Raw genomic sequence first — 22,499 nt, forward strand, 5'->3', positions numbered from 1 at the left:
ATATATATATATATATGTATATATATATTTTTTTTTTTTTTTTTATAAAATAAGCAGATGATGGGGGGCACAGAAGGGCTTGCCCAATTGAACAAACACATGCATTTGGTTTAGTCCACTCCAGGGTAATTTCCTGAACGTGCGCAGAATGTGTTGGGCTTTGTCATTTCAACACTTTTACACATTTGATCTAGTGCTCTGCGCTTATATGGAAAAAAATCAGTATTGATTATTTAACAAGGAACGAAACATGTATCAGAAAACAGAATAAAGTGCCTCAGTTAGCCCTCTTTTCTTTACCATTTACTTTTATAATTTTATTTACATTAATATTTGCTAAATCATTCTGTTCATTGATTTTATGTCGGTCTGTTTGTCTTGCATTTACTTTTTATGAATGCTTTTTATAAGCACTCCTTTCTCTTAAAGTCTTCAACATTCTTTGGTTTTATCTTGGAAAATACAAAGTTCAGAAAATGCAATAAAATAATTTCAACATTGGTATGTCTTGTATATTAATATGTATTTTTCCCATGAGCCTATTTATTTTGCTCAGTTTTAAATATCTTTATCTATTTGTCTGCTCATAGAATTAAACACTGTTTTACGCTAAACATTATTATCCTGAATTTTACTTATTTGTGTGTATCTCAAGCTGTAGATATTGAAAATAACTTCATTTATTTATTTAAACAAAGCTGTATGGAACTATAACATATGTTAAGCTTCAATGTGCTGCTACAGTAAGAAAGCTGACTTCTCTATATGACTCTCTAGGGAAGTCAGGATATTTTTTTTCTCAAGCAAGTAGTTCAGTCTCTAGGCAAGTTACAATCAAACTTTGACACTGTGTGATAAGGGAAAGAAACATACATTTTCCTGACTGCTTCCTGTTTGAATACACAAATGCAGTGCTGAACATATCAAGATGATGAAAACCAGAAATTCTATGAAGTATAAGTCAGACCAGCAAAAATAACAATTAATATGATTTAGGAAGCACCCAGCCTGAGTAAACAGATTAGAACTGTGTACCCTGTTTCTTCAAAATGTATAAGTTATGTGACTCTTCTACTGTTACCCTAATTTTAATCCACAGGAAAATCTGGAAGGAAGTTGATAAAGAAATGTTGCAGAAATATATGTAGACCTTCTCCTTGTGTCCTATGAACATTGCAAAAACTGCTATGTAACTTACGATGATGCTGTTGTCTGTCTCTTAAACAGCATACATATATAGAAAAACATCTCCAGTCCTCGTTAAATGCATTTTGAGTATATTTGTACTACTGTAATACAAGTAGAAATATTTGGTCTCAATGTGTGTAATTTTTTATAATCATATACATGTGTTATATAGCAGATATGTTAGCATGTTTTCCTTTCGCTGTCAATGTCCCCATCAATTAGAGCAAAACTAAAACTTTGAAGAAAATGATCTACAAATTTTGACAAACTCTTTGTCAATGCAAGAAACCCAACAGAATAAAAGGAAGCATGAAGAACATAATCATGCCTTTTATTATTCTCATTAGAGGTTAGAATTTATGAAAATAAACATGTATTATATATGAAACAGAAGAATAAAAATGATTTCCTAATGCTAGAGCAAATTGCACAAATATGGTATACAAAAAAACTCTTCAACTTTAATAATGTGTTTTATTATATATAGTAGCTCCTTTGGAAATTAAATAAACGTGTGCTTTAATAATGTGTTTTATTATATATAGTAGCTCGTTTGGAAATTAAATAAACGTGTGAATGACACATTTTCTTTCCTGTTCCAGAATTAGCATAACTTATAAATTATAAAACTACTGTGTAATTTGCTTACTCTTGGTGGCTTCATCTGTGTATGTTTGGGGAGTTACGTGTCAATGCACATGCATGGGTGTGTACAATTGTGTGTGTGTGTGTGTGTGTGTGTGTGTGTGTGTGTGTGTGTGTGTGTGTGTGTGTGTGTATATGTGGGGCATGTGTGGTGAGTTATGACTGTCAGTGTGCATGCATGTATGCATTTATGCACATGTGTGGGGGCAGTGTGTATATGTTTGTGTCACAGGCACAATGAAAAGAGGCCTGACAGCTCTTATTAAATTGCAGACATGAATTGTGATATGTGGCTCCCACAGCCAAGGAACTCATCCATTGTATTTCCAAATCCAAATCATAAATTCTAGTTATCTAGTTAGAAAGATAAAGCTGGATCTGCAAAAACAGAGGTATAATATCTCAAACTATAACAAATAAAAAAAAAGAAAAGAAATAAATAAACACAGAAATACATATATGCCTACATCTATACATACATGCATAAATAAATATCATACATCATAGAAGCTGGGTTTCTATTATAAATAGTTGCTCTTTTGGCAACTAAATAAACATATGAATGAGACATTTTCTTGCATCATAGAAGCTAGGTTTCTATCAATGAAAACAAAAAACGGTAATATTCAGAGGTGTGATCTTTTCCCAATATATGCAAACTGTTCTTCACTGCTCAGTAAAAACTGCATTTTCACACATCACACAAAATTTAGGGATAATGAATTTTCACTAAAATGCACCATTTTTGAGGACCATTGTAATATATTTGCTAGTGCAGTCATCTCTGGCACTATATGCAACAAGTACACAAACACACACACACACACACACACACACACACACACACACACACACACACACACACACGCGCGTGCACACACACACACACACACACACACACACACACAGACACACACACACATTCACAGAAACAAAGCGCACAGCCACATGCATACATATCAACCTGATGGGTGGCATAACCCTCTTATAACAGAACCCTCTGATATTTAAACATTTTTATTTATGCCTATTTCAATCAAAATCTATATTCCTCACACAAAATATGCTAACCTTGTTATTTTGTAGTTTATCTAGTTCAATATTTCACCTGTAATGCTATCTAATAATAACCAGTTAATGTACTGTGTACCTCCATGTTATGCTCTTGTTTTGCACGTCACTTGTCCTCCTTCTGAATTTTGCCATGCAGTGTCTCCTTCATTAAAAGAATGCAGGCTGTCTACATTTCTTCCATTAAATTTAGCACCTAATCTTTCAACATGACATTGGCACTTTTGTAAAATAATGAAAAATGTGTATATTGCCTCAGGCCATGCTTCTGCCACACAGTTTGGGCTTCCATGAAAGGTGTCAGCAAGCTGTGTTGGACAAGAGTCCCAGTCATCGAAGCCCTGGGTAAGGGACAGAAATGACAGGCTGGAGGGAAGCTGCCTGGTACTGTAGAAGGACACAGACCTTCTGCTGCTGGTTCATGTCCTCATGGTGATCAGATGACTCCTGTGTGGGCTGCATTTAGCACAGTTCTTCAGTGAGACAACAGCCAGTGCAATGGATGGCTTTATCTTATTTGATGACATGGTATTATAGTACATGTGAATAATCATAGGTTCATAGCTTCATAGGTAGGTACTAGGCTATTGGCCCTAGGGCCTATATAAGCCTAGCCAAAAAGGTACCCTGGCTTTCGCACCCAAGAAAATTATTTTCCTGTGCCCCTGTTGAGCAGAGCCACAGAGGTGATCCCCGGGGTGAATTTCCTATTTCCCATCCAATCATCAAGATTTTTCTTGAAGAGTGCTAATGAGGAACTTTGTTTGATATAGATAGGTAGTTTGTTCCAGAGTATGGGAAGTCTCTGGGACAGGAATCTATCCTTCCAGCATGTTCTGTTTATTGTGGTAACAAGGTTTAGGTCCCTAGAGCATGTACTCGGAGGAGTTGGGATTTCTTTAAGTGGAGCATGTCCAACAGCTCTGGGTTTGACATAGCTTTGTATGTTAGGCAGACATCGCCTCTGAGTAGGCGATATGGGATGAAGTAAAGCTGGAGTTTTTTGAGACAATCTGCATAGGGCATCTGTTTGAGGCCAGTAATCCTCTTTGTGAGGTATTTCAGTGGCCTTTCCAGTTGTTGTAGATGTCTTATGAGGCACATACCAAAAGGGGCATTGTACTCTATAATGGGTCTAATGAGTGTTGAGTAGAGGGGAACAATGACCTCTTTTTTTCCTGGATGAGAAACCTTTTGTGATGAGGTGTGCACGCATCATGCATGCAATTGAATGTTGTTCTATATATGTATCCCCTAGGGATGACAGAAGCAGAACAAAATGGCTTAGCAATCATTTCTGTGAATGCTAGGACTTCTGTCTGTGGTGAAAGCATGTGAAAGTAGGGTGAGCATCCAGGAAAAAGAAAAAAAAATGATTAAAAAAAAGTTGACATGCACAGACTTCCTCAATGATTTCAGTAGCCTTCCTCATGTCGGAATATAAATTCACCACTCTTACAGCCATCATCACCCTTCCCCATACATTATACAATTCCATTTCAAAATGATAAGAACGAAAGATAAAGAAACACAATTAGACTGAATACAAATATATCCCCCCCAAGCTCTGAAAACCTGGTCCCATGGCTCACTCAAATATTTAAAGACTTCCTCACCTACCCACACACTGACACGTACCTACTAAGTCTAGCCAACAATATCATGTCTCGAATATAGAAAAGACCAGTAATCATTCTTATTTTAAACAACTAAAGTAAGCTAATCTTACACATTATCGGCCTATCTCAATACCTAACACATTAGCGAAAATGCAAGAAAAAAATGCTAGAAAAATATTTGCAGTCAGATCACACCATACTTCAAACAATACCATCACCAACAACATGGATTCTATCTGTCTATGAAACAATATTGATTCTATTGGTATTGCCATAACCAGTCTCTACTCCTTACTGATGAAATCTTCACCAATATGGACATACACAACCTGTCAGGAGCAGTCTTCACAGACTTCACAAAAACCTTTGATCTAAAAGTCTATACCTTACTATTTACAATAACAAAAAATAAATAGACAGAAAAAGGTATTAGTGTTGATAACCACAATAAGAGAGAGAAAGCCTTGGTAGAAAAACACAAAACCAAAACACATCTGAGGTTCCAGCTCAGTCTACCATGGTAGAAGCAGTACAATGCCAGTAATTTTTATTTTTATTTTATTTTACATTTGTTGACCGGGATAGTCCGACTGGATGCATGTCCATTTTCAGCGGAGGCCCGGGGAGAAAAGCTACAAGGGTAAGCAGATACAGCATTACATAATACCAGCATTACATATTACAAACAGACTATTTACAGAGATTAAAAAAAAGTTCCACAGGTTAGAGTTAATCCCAAGTGAAAGTCAGGATTAAATTAAATTACACAGTAAAATGGTTAACAGATTTTTACACATTCTAGATAGAGTTAGCCAGGCTTAATACAGTGACATAGCCAGTTAAGTGACAAATGTTGTTTGAGTCTAGTTTTAAACTGACCTAAGGTGAAAAGTAAGGTAATATCAGCTGGAAGAAAGTTCCAGGATCTACTTACAGAGTTTGCAAAGAGAGAGTCACCGGCTGTGTTATTAATTTTGCTAGTCTGAATTAGTAGTTTGTTAGAGGATCGAAGTGATCTAGGATTGTTATAGGGGGTGATAATATTTTTAAGTGCAGGAGTATTGCCCGGATTATAGAGGATTTTATAGGCCATAATCAGTTGGTTATACTGGATTAGGCTGGGTAGTTCAAGCCACCCAAGCTGGTTTAGATTGATGCAATGATGTGTCCTAAATGGCAGCCCAGTGGCAAACCTGGCAATGTGGTTGCAGCAAACTGAGAGTTTGTTAAGGACAGTCTTGTTTAAATTCGAGAGTAGAGGGGATGCATACAGAAGGGTTGAAAGAAGGTGAGAGCGAGCTATGGCAATTTTAGCTGGAGGGGTTAGGAAGGCTTTTATTCTGTAAAGTGACCCTAGTTTTTTATTGATGGTTTTGATAGTTTGGTTAACATGTAGGTCAAATTTTAGATTATTATCTATGATGACACCTAATAGTTTTGTAGAGGAGTCAGGGGAGATTATTGTGCCATCATTTGAATTTATGGTAAAGGTGAAAGAGGTAGACCTACGTATTGGTGAAAATAACAGCATTTTATTTTTTGGGGGATTTAGGATCAGACAACGTTCAGAAAGCCAGTTTTCTATTGTATTAAAGGTGGTCTGGGTAGCTGACCATAACTCTACTGGAGATGTGGCTGAGCAAATCAGAGTAGAGTCATCAGCATATTGAATACAGCTGACTTTTGGGATGACAGTATAAAGGTCGTTAATGAAGATGGAGAACAGCAAGGGCCCTAGTACAGTATATATATATACACACACATACACACACATATACATACATATATATATATATATATATATATATATATAAACACAAACATACACACACACACAAACACACACACACACACACACACACACACACACACACACACACACACACACACATATATATATATATATATATATATATATATATACATAGACTTATACACATATATTTACATCTATACACATACATATACAAGAGCAGCTACCCCTACATAAAATGCCCCATTTAAAATATAGCTCCATGAAATGCTGCTGGCATGCAGATGCTCATCATATCCCTGCAGTGATTCGCCTTGAAAACTGGACCACAGTATGCCCCCCCCCCCAGAAAATTCTAGACCTCCAATAGAAAGTGCACTCCTCATTCCCAAGCAATCAGGGGTAATCCCTGACACAATAAGAATGGGCACATTCCAACTATTACTACTATTCGCTTGAGACAGTGATAGAATAAGCGAATGGGAATTTGTACATGCTCTGAAGTAAATTATGTCACACCACTGCATTGCTTTAAACTCTCTCCAATGGCTTGAATGTCCCCAGCTACTGCTACTTTATCAATTCACGTGCATCACTCTATCCTTTATAAACCCTCCTTCTGTCCATCTCTCTCCTCCTTAGTCTCTACCTACACTCCATTCCGAACCCTCCTCACTTCTAATCAACAACTACTTGATATTTACCAGCCAACAAAGTCTGTAGGCAAACTACTCTATAAACACTCAGTTGCCCATGCCTGGAACAGACTTCCCCTTGACTTACATTCAGTTTCACACACCTCCCACTTTAAAAATGAACTAAAAACATATTTTCTCAATTCCAGGACCTGCCCTTGCAATGACCCCACTTAGCCCCCCCCCACACTTGCCCTTATTGAGGACCCTACTTATTCCCCCTACACACCTCTCATAAGGAATTTGCATAATTCCACACATATAGCAGAAATATATATATATATATATATATATATATATATATATATACTTTATTTTACTCTCAACCTATTGCATTATCTCACAGTAAAAATATATGTTTCTTAGTTTCATTTTTTTTCCTTCTCCATACTTGGAACTTTAACTTGTATGTATGCACTCAACAAATGTAAAACTTTTGCTCTGTATAATTGCTTCTCAGCTCAATATTTTTGTGTAATATTATACTTTGTAATAGAAATGTATTGTTGGAGCTTTTCTCCTCGGGTCTCCACTGATAGTGGGCCACAAGCCCAGTTGGACGAAGCAGGTTAACAAATGTCAGTAAATAAATAAATATAAATAAATGTCTATAACTCTCACCACTGCCATTATTTAACACGTTTATTTCACAACCTTTATTCCCTGCCACAAGCTTAAGGCAAGATTAGGAGGTACAAAATTAACCTTTGATAGAAACTCAATGTCCCTGAACCTCCCGGACAGTTGCTAGGTATTCTGTATCCCTAACTGACCACTCTCAGTTTGCCCCTTTGCCATATTCAGTAGTTGAAAAGTAATAACTGCTGGTACAACTACTGCTCCTAAGCCTATCAACCCCTTACACACAGAATCCAGCACCATCAATAAAGATGTTCTTATTGGCGCTGAAGCCCAGCCCCCTGCCTGAAAGGCAGAATCATGCACCATCAGTTGTAAAGCTGTACTTACTGGTGCTGTAGGACACCCCCCCCCCCAGAAAGGCAGGGCAATCTGCCCCCCAACTGCTAATTGCACATGAGAAGCCAACGACCATCTTTAAATTCCTGATTTAGCCCTGGCTGCTGTCCATTCTTGCTCCCAGCATTTTTCGACCTCTTGAATTCCCAGCTTTCCAACCTGCTACTCCTGAACCAGGACATTAAGTACCTGCCTACCTGACGACCAAGGACCCATTCAAGCTACCTGCAGTCTTATCCTACTGCCTTCATATCCCTGTACCCTCACAGAAAAGGAAGCAAGAAAGTATGTTATTAACTAAACCCGGCAATAAAAGAATACTTTAGTAACCTAACACTTCCAGGTGGTTTAAAGAACGCTTCCCAGCCGGGACAGCCAGCAACCTCACTCCCCCCTACCCTTTATATGGTAACCAGTATTCCTTTCTCACCTCTATTCTTTCCCCTTAGCTGAATATATTGCCTTCCCAATTCCCTGTCTAGCCTTTTCCTTGAAGGAACCTCTGCTGCAATATAATATCTGTCCACTAGGTGGAACCAGTATCCAGTCCTTCCTTATATGCCTATCCTACAGCTTATAGTATAATTATTTTCATTCCTCTGGCTTCCAACACTTACTCGTGGCATAATCTCATTCTTCCTCTTATTTTTACTACAACCACCCAACTGTCCTCTTACAGCTGTAACTACTGGTTTCCTCACCTCTATACGTACCCACACCTTGACTTTCCTTCAGTAGTCTGCTTTTTAACTGATTGTTCTTCCTGAACTGTTCCCTTCATTTGTCTCTACCCGCTCCATTTGCCCTGCGGACTCACTCTGCTCCCCTACCTTGCCCCCTATTCCCACAAGCCCCCAGCACCCCTACATTTATTCTTCCCATACTCCTCCCACCCATATCAATTCACTAATCAGAGTTCTCTCCTCATCACCCCACCCACTCTTACTCCTCCCACTCCACTATCCCCTACACTTCTCTACTCTTAGTCTCCTCCTCTCCTCCTTGTAAATTAATACAATCCTATCTACTTCCATACCTCTCCTCCCCAATAGCCAGTTCACTTCCACTATACTACTTCTTCAATACTCCCCATTCTAAACATGCCCTCCCCAATCCTCTATACCGTCCGGGTCCCTTGTTCCCTTCTTGTACTACTAATTCCAGTTTACTATGCTAGTTCTTATTCTTCCAAAGCACCACCATGCCTACCTTCTACTCAAACTATCCCTTACACTCACCTGCAACCACTTTTATACACTCATTTCCACTCTATATCCTCTTCTCTTATTCCACCTAACCCACTGTACCTATTCTATCCCAAACACTTCTCCACCACAACTAAAACTTTTACTCATAAACTACTACTAGCCACATCCATCTTCCTACTATACAAACCCAAAAGGCTAAAAGTTATTTCCTGTGATGTTCTAGCCTTATCTGGAGATATTCATCCCAACCCCGGCCCTTGTCCTACAACAAACAATTCTTTCCCCCCACCCTCTACTTCTCCCACTACAAACAACCCTTTCCCCCATCCCCTTCATCTTCTGCCTTCTCTCACAACACTCTTAAGTTCTTCACAATCAACGCCCAGAGCCTTAACAACAAAGTACACCAAGTACAAGCTTGGATTAGCCACAACCAACCTGACATCACAGAATCTCTGAAACCTGGCTAAAACCCCATATCGCTGACTCCAAAATCTTACCTCTTGGTTTCCATATCCACAGAAATGACCGATTAAATAAAAAAGGTGGCAGCTCTGCTCTAATCTACTCCAACCTTCTTACCTTATTCCCCTTCAAATCCCAACTCCACAATTCAAAAATACTGAACTAACAGCGAGTCACCTACGATTAAGTAAACATAAGAATATCTGCATTATTTCCCTATATATCTCCCCAGGTGACAACATCTCTACCCTTGAAAATATTCTTTATTGGGCCTCAACTGAAATAAAGTATGAAACTTACATTTCAGGCGACGTTAATATTGATTGGAATACAATTAACACTCCTTCTCCCTCCCTATCCATTAACCTCTACAACTTCACCCAAGTAATCCACTCAACCACCCATCCTAACAAAATTCACCCCCCCAGGATCCATCATAGACTGGATCCTAGTCTCCCATCCAAACAAAATAATTCACTCTGGCACTATCCCAGACACCTTTAGTGATCATCTCCCTGCTTTCATTCATCGCTCAGCTAACTCCACCCAATACCAATACCATTACACTCGTAATCTTAGCAACTTCAACCCCACAACTTTCTCAAACATTTTTAAACAAATGAATTGGCAAATCCTAAATACTCTTCCCCTTGACAAAGCTTTAAAACATTTCAACTCTTTCTTCCTAAATACTCTTAACTCCCTAGACCATCTAAGAAACAAACGAGTCAATGCTAATACTGCTCCTTGGCTGTCCAAAGAAACAAAACAAAGCATGCACCACAGGGACAAATCCTGGAAGCTTTACCAGAAGAATAAAATGCCTACTACCTTGCTCCAATACACCCAACTCTGCAACCATGTAAAAAAAAAATAATCACCATGGACAAAAAAAACTACTACAATAAGCTTCAGTCCAACAATAATAAAAACCCTAAACAATTCTGGAAATCAGTTAATTCCCTTCTCCATCCAGGATCCAGGAATAATCCTTGCCCTGACCCAAGTATAACTGACACCGAACTCACATTTCAACTCATTTTTTACAGAATCCATAGCTAACCTAACCAAAACTTTCCCAAACAACAATCCACACAACTCTCATTCTTCACCACCCAACAACCCTAATAACTGTCCCCTCAATTTCCAGCTCAAACCAGTTTCAACCAATATTATAAAAAGGCTCATATCCAAACTAAAGCCATGCTCCAATGCCCCTGACAACATACCCTCCACCTTCCTCAAATGTGCTGCTGATGGTATTGCTCTCCCAATCAGTATCTTAATAAATAGATCCTTAAAAGAATCATATGTACCCAAATTCTGGCACTCAGCCTACATTCTTCCTCTTCACAAACGAGGCAAAAACACCAATATTTCCAGTTTCCGCCCCATTGCCCTACTCTCTCCAATCTCCAAAATTCTAGAAAAATGTGTCCACCACCAACTTATGCCTTTCTTAACCCAGAATCAACTCCTAACACCCACCCAACATGGCTTCCACCCTGGCCATAGCACCATAACTGCCCTACTCTCCTTCCTCAATCAAGCCCGAGATTCTGGACTCCTAGTATCCACAGTACTCCTAGATCTCTCTAAAGCATTTGACACCATTTCCCACAAACACCTTCTCTATTATCTCGCCAACCTTAATCTCTCCCCTAATACATTATCCTGGTTCTCCAGTTACCTAGCAGACAGATCTCAAGCTGTCAGATGGACGAACTCTACCTCTTCCTTCTTACCAACACCCACCGGCGTTCCCCAGGGGTCCATCCTCGGACCCATGCTTTTCAACATCTTGATTAATAACCTTCACACTGTCATCCCTGACACAACAGTTATCCAATACGCAGATGACTCAACTTTAGTCTGTGCTGCCTCTAACCTTCCTGAACTACTAACTAAAACCCAAACTGCATTTTCCATCACTGAGAACTGGATGCACCAAAACCATTTCTCTCCCAACTCAAATAAATCAAAAATACTACTTTTCCCTCCCTCCAGGGCTTTCTCTTATGACAAAAATGCTTTCAAAGTCCTTAGCCAAACCAACTCTGCTATAGAAGTGGTCCCTTTTGCAAAACTTCTTGGCATTACCATAGACAAACACCTTAAATTCAATATCCACATTCAACAAAACATAAAGAAAACCCACCAAAATTAGGTATGCTCTATAGGAATAACCTCTTTCTCTCCAACTCCTCTAGGCATACCTTGGCAACTACCTACCTTCTACCTTCTTTACTATATGGAGCCCCTCTTCTAACTAATCTGACTTCTTCCAATGCCTCCAAACTTGAAAATTGCTATAATAAGATCTCTAAATTTGCAACTAAATCCAAAACCTCCACTCATCACTGCCTTACCCTACAATCTCTGAACTGGCTAGAACTCTCTAGCCACCTAGACTATCTACAACTAACCACCGCTCACAAATTAATATTTTACCCAGATAAATGCCCAGTCTTAACAAACATCCTTCCCCCATACATCCCAAATAGATCTCTGAGATCCGAACACCAAAATTTAATTTCTATCCACAAACCCAAATGACCTGCTGGCCAGCTTCTACTCTCTTTCTCTCTAGGCAAGAAATGGAACTCTCTCCCTCCTTCACTTAGGACTATACCAAACTCAGAAACCTTCAAGACTCAACTTTTCTCATACCTGTCATCCAAATGTAAATGTTCCTGCTTACACCCTACCTAAATTCAGGGGAATTCCCCAATGAGTTCTTCATACTCCTTGCTCCTCTCTTCCCTCTAACTTATATTTCTATTCTCCTACAACAGACTTAAGCTGTCAGTCACTGATTAAGCAATCTCTCACTTGATTCCAAGTATGTATATATTATAAATATCAAAGTATTTCTATTGACTGCACAGCATGTATTTACCTTACTTAATTAGAACAACTGCATGCAAACTGTCCCCCCTACTAGTATAATAACACCAGAACCTTAGATCTTTTATTTTACAGACAGTTGATCATGCTGCTCTGAATGGAAACCCCTGTAAACTGTGTTCTCTAATGTCTGTTAACTGTGCTGTATGCTGTACTTTTTATGCATTTGCATGTCCTTACTGTATGAATATTGTACACGTATTATACCTTTAAAATTATGTAACCCTTATTGTATTGCTTATGGAGCTTTTCTCCTCGGGTCTCCAATGAAAATGGGCACTTTCAGGCCCAGTGGACTTCCCCGGTAATCAAACTGAAAATAAATAAATAAAATAATTTATTACACAGGCACCCCACAGCCCATGAACACCATCAGAGTGAATGTTTTTGAGCCACACCAAAGGATAATACAGTCCTCAGCTACAGAGACCCTGGTCCACACTCCTTAACTGACAGACCACAAACCCACAACACCCCAGACTGCAGACTTCAAGCAATGCTATTCGAGGTCCCAAATGACTCAGTGAAAACCCTACTGCTCACAAGTGTAAACACTTCAAATGATAGAGAATAAACTATCAAATGGAACTTAGACTTAACCAGTCACTTCAAACTAGGAAGTCACCACCCCTTCACAACAGCACCCTTCTCCAAATTCCAATCTCCTCCTGGTTTCTGTTTGCCACCCCATCTCTCAGACTCTCTTGTAATTCCACCCATTCACACAAATCGGTCATACCTCCTGCAAGGGTCACCACATGCCCCTGCATCTGTTAATGCAAGAAATCTGAACGAAGGCCAAATTAAGCTGGGGACAACAACAAAAAAAAAAATAAAAGGAAAACGGGAAAGGACTCCAAGTATTGCTTTTAAAACCCAGAAAGTTGATAGAACCACAAGCTCCCTACTGCCATGCATCCTCCTAAAAGACGCAAGTCAAAACCAAAATGTTTGCTATTACCAAGTGGCCTCAATTCTCAGTGACCCGCTTACATCCCTAGTTTCCACAAGCAACCCTGATTTTCATGAGAAATGGACCAAAACATGAAGTAAAATCATACAGCAATTTAAAAACTCATTAAGCATGATCCTCCCATGGGTGATATTTTCTAAAGCATAAAGCAGGAATAATCACCGCATAGGTGGAAACAATAATACCATGCCTCTTGGAAAGTATTTCTCTAGACATCTCCCTAGGCAGAAGCGACATACCACTCATCCCTCCAGTGCAAGAAATCTGGATTTAGCCAATGCCCTGGGGAAAAAAGACCATAAAATAAAAGACAAATCCCACAGATCACTCTCAAACCTTGCAAACCACCAGAACATTTCCCGAAGTACGTTAATTCTGAAACATAATTGGGTGTCCTTACCCAGTAACCTCAATCCTCAGTGATAATCAGAAATGTTAACCAACATGAGCAACAATACAAAAGCATGAGGCAACATTCTGAAACTCTCTAAAATATGGACTGCTGAATGGCTAGGAATGGGCTAGTAGGATCCCCCCTCCCAATTAGGGCACTTTCCAAATAGAGCAAGTGCTGCTAGAAAGTGTGTTATAAGCTACTAGCATGCAAGTACTTGTAGTAGAAACATATTAAAGCAAAGAAAGCATACCTTACAGAGCTTATATAGACCATGCATACCTTTGCAGACAATGCATACCTTTGCAGACCAAATACATTTCTGACTAGAGCCTCAGTTATATTGTTCTGTTTTGCGGAGTCCTTGCATAAATCTTATCCTCAAAACCTTACCCCACTAAATAAATGTATAAATGATTTTTTTTTTTTTTTTTTGCAAAGAATGAAATAAATGTTTTGCTTCATATTGTTCATCAGTGAGAATGGTGAGCTTTGAGCAGCCTATCTGTCACTGGAGGAGTGATTTCAGCTCAGAATCTGTAGTTTTACTGGCCATTTTTGGCTATTTCTATCCCTTTCATCTTTCTGTTTAAAAACCCATGTTTGCACGATTTTGCACATCCTGCAGCACCATTTAACTAGGGTTAAACTATTCCCTTAGAACTAGCCAGTTTTCTAGTTTTAGCACTCAAAACTCATTGCAAGCAATAAATAATTTACAAATTACTGCAACACTCAACTTTCCTCACTTGTTAGGAGGAAAACAATTTTTAGTACTTAAATTAATAAGCACCTATCCAGGCATGTCTAAGGGTTAGCTCCCAGTATTTTCTCCTGTCCACCTGATGCATCTGGGCATCTTGGGACAATGTAGCAATTGCCTCAGGTACACTGACAGTCCTCTCCTCCTTCTACCACCCAATACTACAACCTGTGAGAGATGCACTTATATAGCCAAACTGGAAGCCAAGCTCTCTCCAGCCAAGACTCTACTAGACAGTCAAGAGGAGAAGGTAAACACCTGCACCACACCACACTCAACACATAGTCCATCAAAACCTACACCACCTAAACCCACACATAGTAACACAAAACACACACCTACATTTGTGGAGACTCTCAATAAAAATCTGCCCAAACAACAGAGACCTCCAAAGCTGAAACACAAGCAACCACCATCCCCCAACACTACCCAAATGACACATAGCCCACAAAATCAGTGTGCCACGCAACCTCACCTCATAAGGCAAAACAATGTACCCAACACACTAGTCATAGGTGACTATATAGTCAGGCATACTGATGTCCCACTCACCAGGCTAAGCAAGGAGAAAGCTACTGCCAGCTGCCTGTCGGGTGCCAGGATCCGCCACATAATGCAAGCACTCAGGTCACTCCACAACAAGTACAAATATGATTCTGTCATTGTCCATGTTGGTGTGAATGACCTGAGACATACCTCCCTGGACTATATGAAAAGAGACAAGGAGGAGGTATCGGATCATGTAGCCCAGGCAGGTATGACCCTAGCCCTAAGTAGCATCCTGCCATTGCCCAGAATGATAGCACAATACAAGGACAAAATGACTGACTTCAGCAATTGGCTAAGCTTCTGGTGTCATTTGAAGGGGATCCAGTGTCTGTCTGCCTGGGATGACATGATCGACAGACCACGATGCTATGCCAGAGATGGCCTGCACCTGTCGCCCCTGGGATTCCAGATACTGGCTAAGGTTCTTGCCACCCCTATAGTGCCTTTTTTAGGCAAGGTTCAAATGACAAACTCACCACTGTAGCAGGTATAAGCAAGCAAAATCTGAGGGTAATGCTACTCAATGCTAGAAGTCTAAACCTCAAAATGCACTCACTCGAGGCACTCCTTAAAATGGAGAACATCGACATCTGTGCAGTGATGGAGACCTGGTTCAAGGGACCAGAGAGAACTCCAGCATTACCAGGCTATAACTCATACCACACCTTTCGGCCACCTAACCTGGACCGAAACACTAAAGAAGGAGGCGTGTCCATATTCACTAAGGATATCCACACTTCCGGGCTAGTTGTTCAACATAATGCATCCAAAATTATCCAAGTGCAACTAACACTGGGCAAGACTGCAATCCAGGTTGTAGCTTGTTACAGATCCCCCCGCCATGCCCCAGGATGCCCAGTCCATGTTTCTTGATATACTGGGTAATATTAAGGTACAGCCCAATACCTTAATAATGGGTGATTTCAACTGCCCCACCATCAACTGGGAAAACTACTCATGTACTTACTCATTTGCTCAATGCTTTCTTGAATTCATAAATTCCAATGCCCTGGATCAGCATGTCCATACCCCCAACAGGGGCAGCAATATCCTGAACCTGGCCATTACCAATATGGGCAACTGATGTTCCACGCTAGAGGACATAGGTAACCTCCAAACTCTGGACCCCACTCAATTTGGGTTTGTAAAAGGTAGATCATGTCTCCTAAGCCTGATTGACTTCTTTGAAGCAGTCACCAGAGCTGTGGACAAGGGTAAGATGGTGCACACAGCTTATCTTGACCTCGTCAAGGCTTTCAACACCATTCCCCACTCTGGAATTATAGATAAACTCACTAGACTGGGCTTAAATCCCTATGTCACAAGATGGGTGGCCATCTAGCTCACTGACAGCACCCACAGAGTGAAAGTAGCCTTACTCCAAATCCAACTTCAAACCAGTGACAAGTGGAGTACTGGGTCCTCTCCTGTTTGGCATCTACTTCTCAAAAGCCCAGGCTAATACAGCAGGTCTTTGGCTAATGAAGTGTGCAGATGACTGCAAACTAGGTGCTTTAATAGAATCACCTAATGATTTGGACATTCTACAAAGGGGCCTCACTGAGACTGATGCTTGGTGTCAAAGTCATGGTCTCAAGCTCAATGCCAAGAAGTGCATTGTCATTCCCTTTAGGAAAAACATTGTACCTATGAAATACCACATAGGCGGTAGCCTACTAAACACTGAAAGTGTGATAAGAGACCTTGGGACATAGGTGGACAGTAGTCTCTCCTTTGATAATCACATCGCCACAGTAGATAGGAAATCCTTCTATGTAGCACACCTCATCACAAAATGGTTCACCTCCAGAAAAAAAGAGGTCATTATTCCTCTCTACTCATCCCTCATCAGACCCATTATAGAGCACAATGCCCCATTTGGTATGTACCTCGCAAGACATCTACAACAACTAGAAAGGCCACGGAAATACCTCACTAAGAGAATTACTAGCCTCAAACAGATGCCATACTCCAGCTTTACTCCTTCGCTTATCACCTACTCAGAGGCGACCTCTGCCTAACATACAAAACCATGTCAAACCCAGATCTGTTGGATATGCTACACTTAAAGAAACCCCAATCCCTCTGAGCCACATGCTCCAGGGACCTAAACCTTGCCACCACAATAAAAAGAACATGCTGGAGGGATAGATTCCTGTCCCAGAGACTTCCCATGCTCTGGAACAGACTACCCATTCATGTCAAGCTAAGCTCCTCATTAAAAACAAAAACAAAGATAGGCAGCAAGCTGTAGAATTCCAACCAGTTTATTGTTAGCGCTTTCGTTCAGGAAATACATGAACATCTTCAGACAAAGAAACCCCAAGAGTCCTCAGTTAAAATAAAACTGTCAATTAAGATGAAATAATTAATTATAAAACCAATTAACATAACTTGAGAAATTTAAACAGCCAGTGTTATACAAAGTAAAATGTATATGTAAATAAATATAAATGCTTTTTTTTTTTTTTTGCAATGCCCCCAACTAAGCTCACCTGACCAGAATAATGATGACAGCATGTTACCTTTACCAAGGCGCAGTGAACCGGTTAGAGAGAATCAGCAAAGAGTCAATAGACAATACTTAAATGAATGCCAGAATAATGGTTCTTTTACTAGCCAGGATTTTCAGGTGGTCAGAAGCAAACAAAAGAATTCACAGCAACAAGGGAGGAATGGGGGATACCAATGGAGGAAGCAGAATTGCAAGAGGAGATAAACAAGGTACCAGACATTATTACTAACTTATCTGGGAACTTTAAAGTGTATAATTTCTCCTCTATGTGCATCAGCAGTGAAATAGTAGAGCTACTGGCTAAAGGATTAACATTCATACCAGATAAGAGAGCTGATATAGCAAGAACTATCATTGACTTAAAGTTATACATATGAAAAATGAATTTAACAGTTTTGTTTCAGAATCAGTCTGCTATACACAATGATTTGTGTATATCTAGTGTTTTCAGCCCTCCTATTAATGAGTCTCTTGCTATATTCAAATGTATTTGTGAGATGGACATAAGGTCTTTACTGACAAAAAATCAACAGAGACAAGTTAAAAATATAACAGTTGATGAATCTGAACTATTTAACTTGTTGAAAATTTGCCATGTTAGAGTAATGAAGCCAGATAAAGGTGGCGGCCTTGTGTTCATGGATGAAGTGGATTATATTAACAAAATATCAAATGTTTTATCTACTGAATGTTATTTTAAAGTTAATTTAAATGAAGTGAATAGTGCACACAGAAGAATCAAAGAAAGTTTAAATGACCTGTTTTTGGCAAACAGTATTGATATACACACATATAATTACCTATGCATACCAGCACCAGTAACACCACTGTTATATGGATCTCCCAAAATCCACAAAAGTATAATGGATCCACCCTTTAGGCCAATTGTGGATGGCAGGAGCCAAATATGTGGACAATAAACTTAAGCCATTTATTTGCAGTGAACTTCAAATTTGTAAGGATTCGTAGGGTTTTTTAGAGAATATTAATTCTCTTGAATTTGACGGAGAGTGTAATTTTTTGATGGTAGACATAAAGGATCTCTATACCATCATACCTCAAGAGGATGGTATTGAATGGGTTAGTGAATTTCTATTTTTGAAAGGGATGGACCAGCAAGAGATAAATGTAACTGCGTCCTTGTTAGATCCAGTTTTGAATAATAACTTTATGCTTTTTGACAAAGAATATTTTTTGCAAAAAACTAGGGTAGCCATGGGCTCCCCATGCGGAGGCAGTTTTGCAAATCCAGCCATGGCATTTTGGGAAAGACATTTCCTATTTCAGAACTCCATTTTCAAGAAAAATGTAAAATGGTACACTAGATATCAGGACAACATGTTTTTATGTGGAAAGGAAGTCTAGATTTAGTAACAACTTTTATTAATGAAATCTCCAAATTCACAGACTTTCTAGATTTCACTTTTGAGTTTAACACAGACTCCATTAATTTTCTGGACGTGTCACTATATAAAGATAGACCCAATAATAGACTTAAGGCTAGTATTTTCAGGAAACCTACTTACTCAAACACTTTTCTACACTTTAGTAGTAGCCACCCATTCCACCAGAAAAGGGCAGTTATTAAGTGCCAACTGGTTAGGGCAGCCAGAATGGTCTCATCAGAGACTGACTTTCTGTTTGAATGTAACACATTGAAAGTCATACTTCATGAAAGAGGCTACCCAGAACAGCTTTATCAACAAGTGTTTGATGAAGTGGCTACTAAAATGACTACTGGCCATTTTAAACCTATTCTATGGTGGGGTTATGGAGAAACAATAAGTGACACTCCCCCTGATGAGCATAGGGAGAATAGTATTAGGAATTATGATGGCAGAATAAGCTTTCTTACTACTTACTCTATCGATGCACATGCCATTAAGAATATTATGATTAAAAATTGGGCTATAATATCAGTGGACAGTGCTATTAATATGAAATTGGGAGATAGACCACATATTACCTATAGAAGAGGCCTAAATTTTAAAGATTTGTTGAAAAGGAACAATCAAAAATGCCACAACAACTGGGGGATGAGAAAGTGTGGGAGATGTCAGCAGTGCCAGCACATTATGGTAACTAATAAAGTTTGCATACGTAACAAAATCTACACCATCAATGGAAAATTTAACTGTGAAACAGCAGGAGTAGTATATGTGGCTTTATGCCAATGTTGCCAAAGCTACTATATTGGTAAAACTGAAAGAATGTTTAAGCAGAGAATTTATGAACACCAGTACCAAATTAGTAGGGGTAATACCACAAATGCTTTGGCTAGACACATTCTAGAATACCCCACACATAAATTCCAGTTTACAATATTACAACAAATAGGAACATTAGAGGTGGGCCCTGGGAATTAAAGCTTGAAGAACAGGAACTTGTTTGGCAAATTAAAACATATGCACATGTTCCACCATGGGCTTAATGAATACTGCTCGATAAAATATATTTTGAAATTAAAAGCCCTGCAAAGGTGAAATTCGGTTGTATAACAACTTTCCTAATACTTGAATGAATTTATAAATATTTATTCATACATATCTATCAGTATATATTTATACGAATTTTATATTTCCATTTGTTTGAGTTGTTCAAGATGTTATCTAGCATTTAACAGTATTTAGATTAATTTATATACACAAGAAAATTAAGTAATAAAACTGATGTGTTGTGATTTTAAAATTGTTGCTGATTTAAAAAAAAAAGGCATTTATATTTATTTACATATACATTTTGCCTTGTATAACACTGGCTCTTTAAATTTCTCAAGTTATGTTAATTGGTTTTATAATTAATTATCTCATCTTAATTGACAGTTTTATTTTAACTGAGGACTCTTGGGGTTTCTTTGTCTGAAGAAGTTCATGTATTTCCTGAACAAAAGTGCTAACAATAAACTGGTTGGAATTCTACAGCTTGCTGCCTGTCTTTATTTTTGTTTTAGGTTAAAAGCTCTTCATTAGCCCTTTTTAAGAAAAATCTTGACAATTGAATGGGAAATAGGAAATTCACCCCAGAGATCACGTCTGTGGCTCTGCTAGACAGGGGTGCAGGAAAATAACTTTCTTGGGTGGCGAAAGTCATAGAGCTTTCTTGGCTAGACTTATATAGGGCCCAGGGCCGATAGCCTAGTACCTACCTATGAATCTATTATAATATACAGCATATGCTCCCATTCTCTGCCTGAATATCTTTAACCAAGAACTGACGTATACATGTAAGACAGAAAATGCACATTCCTTTGCTGAAATAAGGCCTGTTAACTTTCATACATATAATGACATCTTTACTGTAAATCAAAACTTCATTAAAGTGTTTTACAACTCTGTATGTCACAGACTCAGATTTTGCTATAATTCAGATCGATGGACTGAATCTGCTTTATAGGGGAAGAAATTGTGTATTGCAGCAATGGCAAAATGATAAATGATGTAGTCCTTATTTTGGCAAAAGGCGGTACTGAATTTTAGACTTCATGCTATCTGTATAGAACTTTTCACAACTTAGTAGATTGCATTCCCAGGGCAACATACTCCTCAAAGCACCACCACCACCACTCCATGAGGGATAGTGAGAAACCACACTAACAGCCCAAACTGCCAATACAAAGATAAACAACCACAGGTAAGCAAATCTAAGCAAAATCCCAAAACAGGGAAAAACCCTTTGACTGTTGTTCTAACAAACTTAAGGCAAAAGTATAAAACGCAAATAGCCTTCATCACTTTCTGACCGCAATCCTCAATGATTTACCAGAAACCCCAACCCCATAGAAAACAAACCAAAAACATAAGATAAAAAAGACACTCCAAGATAATCTTTACACCTGAGAGGCACGCCTGACAGCATATGGCCCAGTAATGACCCAGTGCTTCCACTGATGCCCAGAAAATTAAGCAGCCTGTACAGTTCAACCACACGCCCACCTGGCCACACCCCTGCCAACAAGATACCATCACATGCGGACCTCTGACAAACACAGTACTTTGCTTCAGTATGAAACTGTGATTCCTCATCAGGGCAGATGCTACATAAGTGTGTGTGTGTGTGGGGGGGGGGGGGAGAGAAAACTCCAAACCAACAAGAAACAAAATATGTTAATAATCCTCACTTGAATTATGGATGGGTCTGCCGCACAAAACAATTCCATCATTTCTCATAGCATGGTTTACAGAGTAAAATGAGGAAATATCTGAATGAATCCAATCAGTGAATCTGCCCAGCAACATCCCATTACCGTGCCCTTCCCCTAACTTTTAAGAGCTCAGTGATCATGCTTGACAAAACCATTAGGCAACGCACTTCACAGATGTTGAATCCCCCCCCCCCGGGAGAGCAGGAGAAACTAAAAGTTAATCACTAAATCACTACCACCAATGAAATTAAAATAACCATCTTCACTACCACCACCAAAGTTAAAATATGTAAGGATACCAAAATTCCATGCTGGCGATGGAAAAATCATCCAACAAAGAAACGTTACCTACAAATGAATGGAGCCCTGTGAATGGTAAGCCCCACATGAAAAACCTGAGACAATAAATAAACCACAAAAGACACCAGCCCAACTCCCTCCCTACCACACAGATGTACAAAATCATCATCGAAAACAAACCGCAAGCAGCACACATCCATAACCAACCTTATCCGGTCCAAAAAATAAAAATAAAAAAAATAATAATGATATGCACTAATTCCTTTCCCCATACCTAACAGAGTTAGTCTGAGGCTTGCCTGCTGCCAAGGTACCTACTGGTCATCGTGGATATA

This window comes from Protopterus annectens, chromosome 14.part0 (assembly GCF_019279795.1).
Source record: "Protopterus annectens isolate FY-2018-M chromosome 14.part0, PAN1.0, whole genome shotgun sequence".
Taxonomy (NCBI): domain Eukaryota; kingdom Metazoa; phylum Chordata; order Ceratodontiformes; family Protopteridae; genus Protopterus; species Protopterus annectens.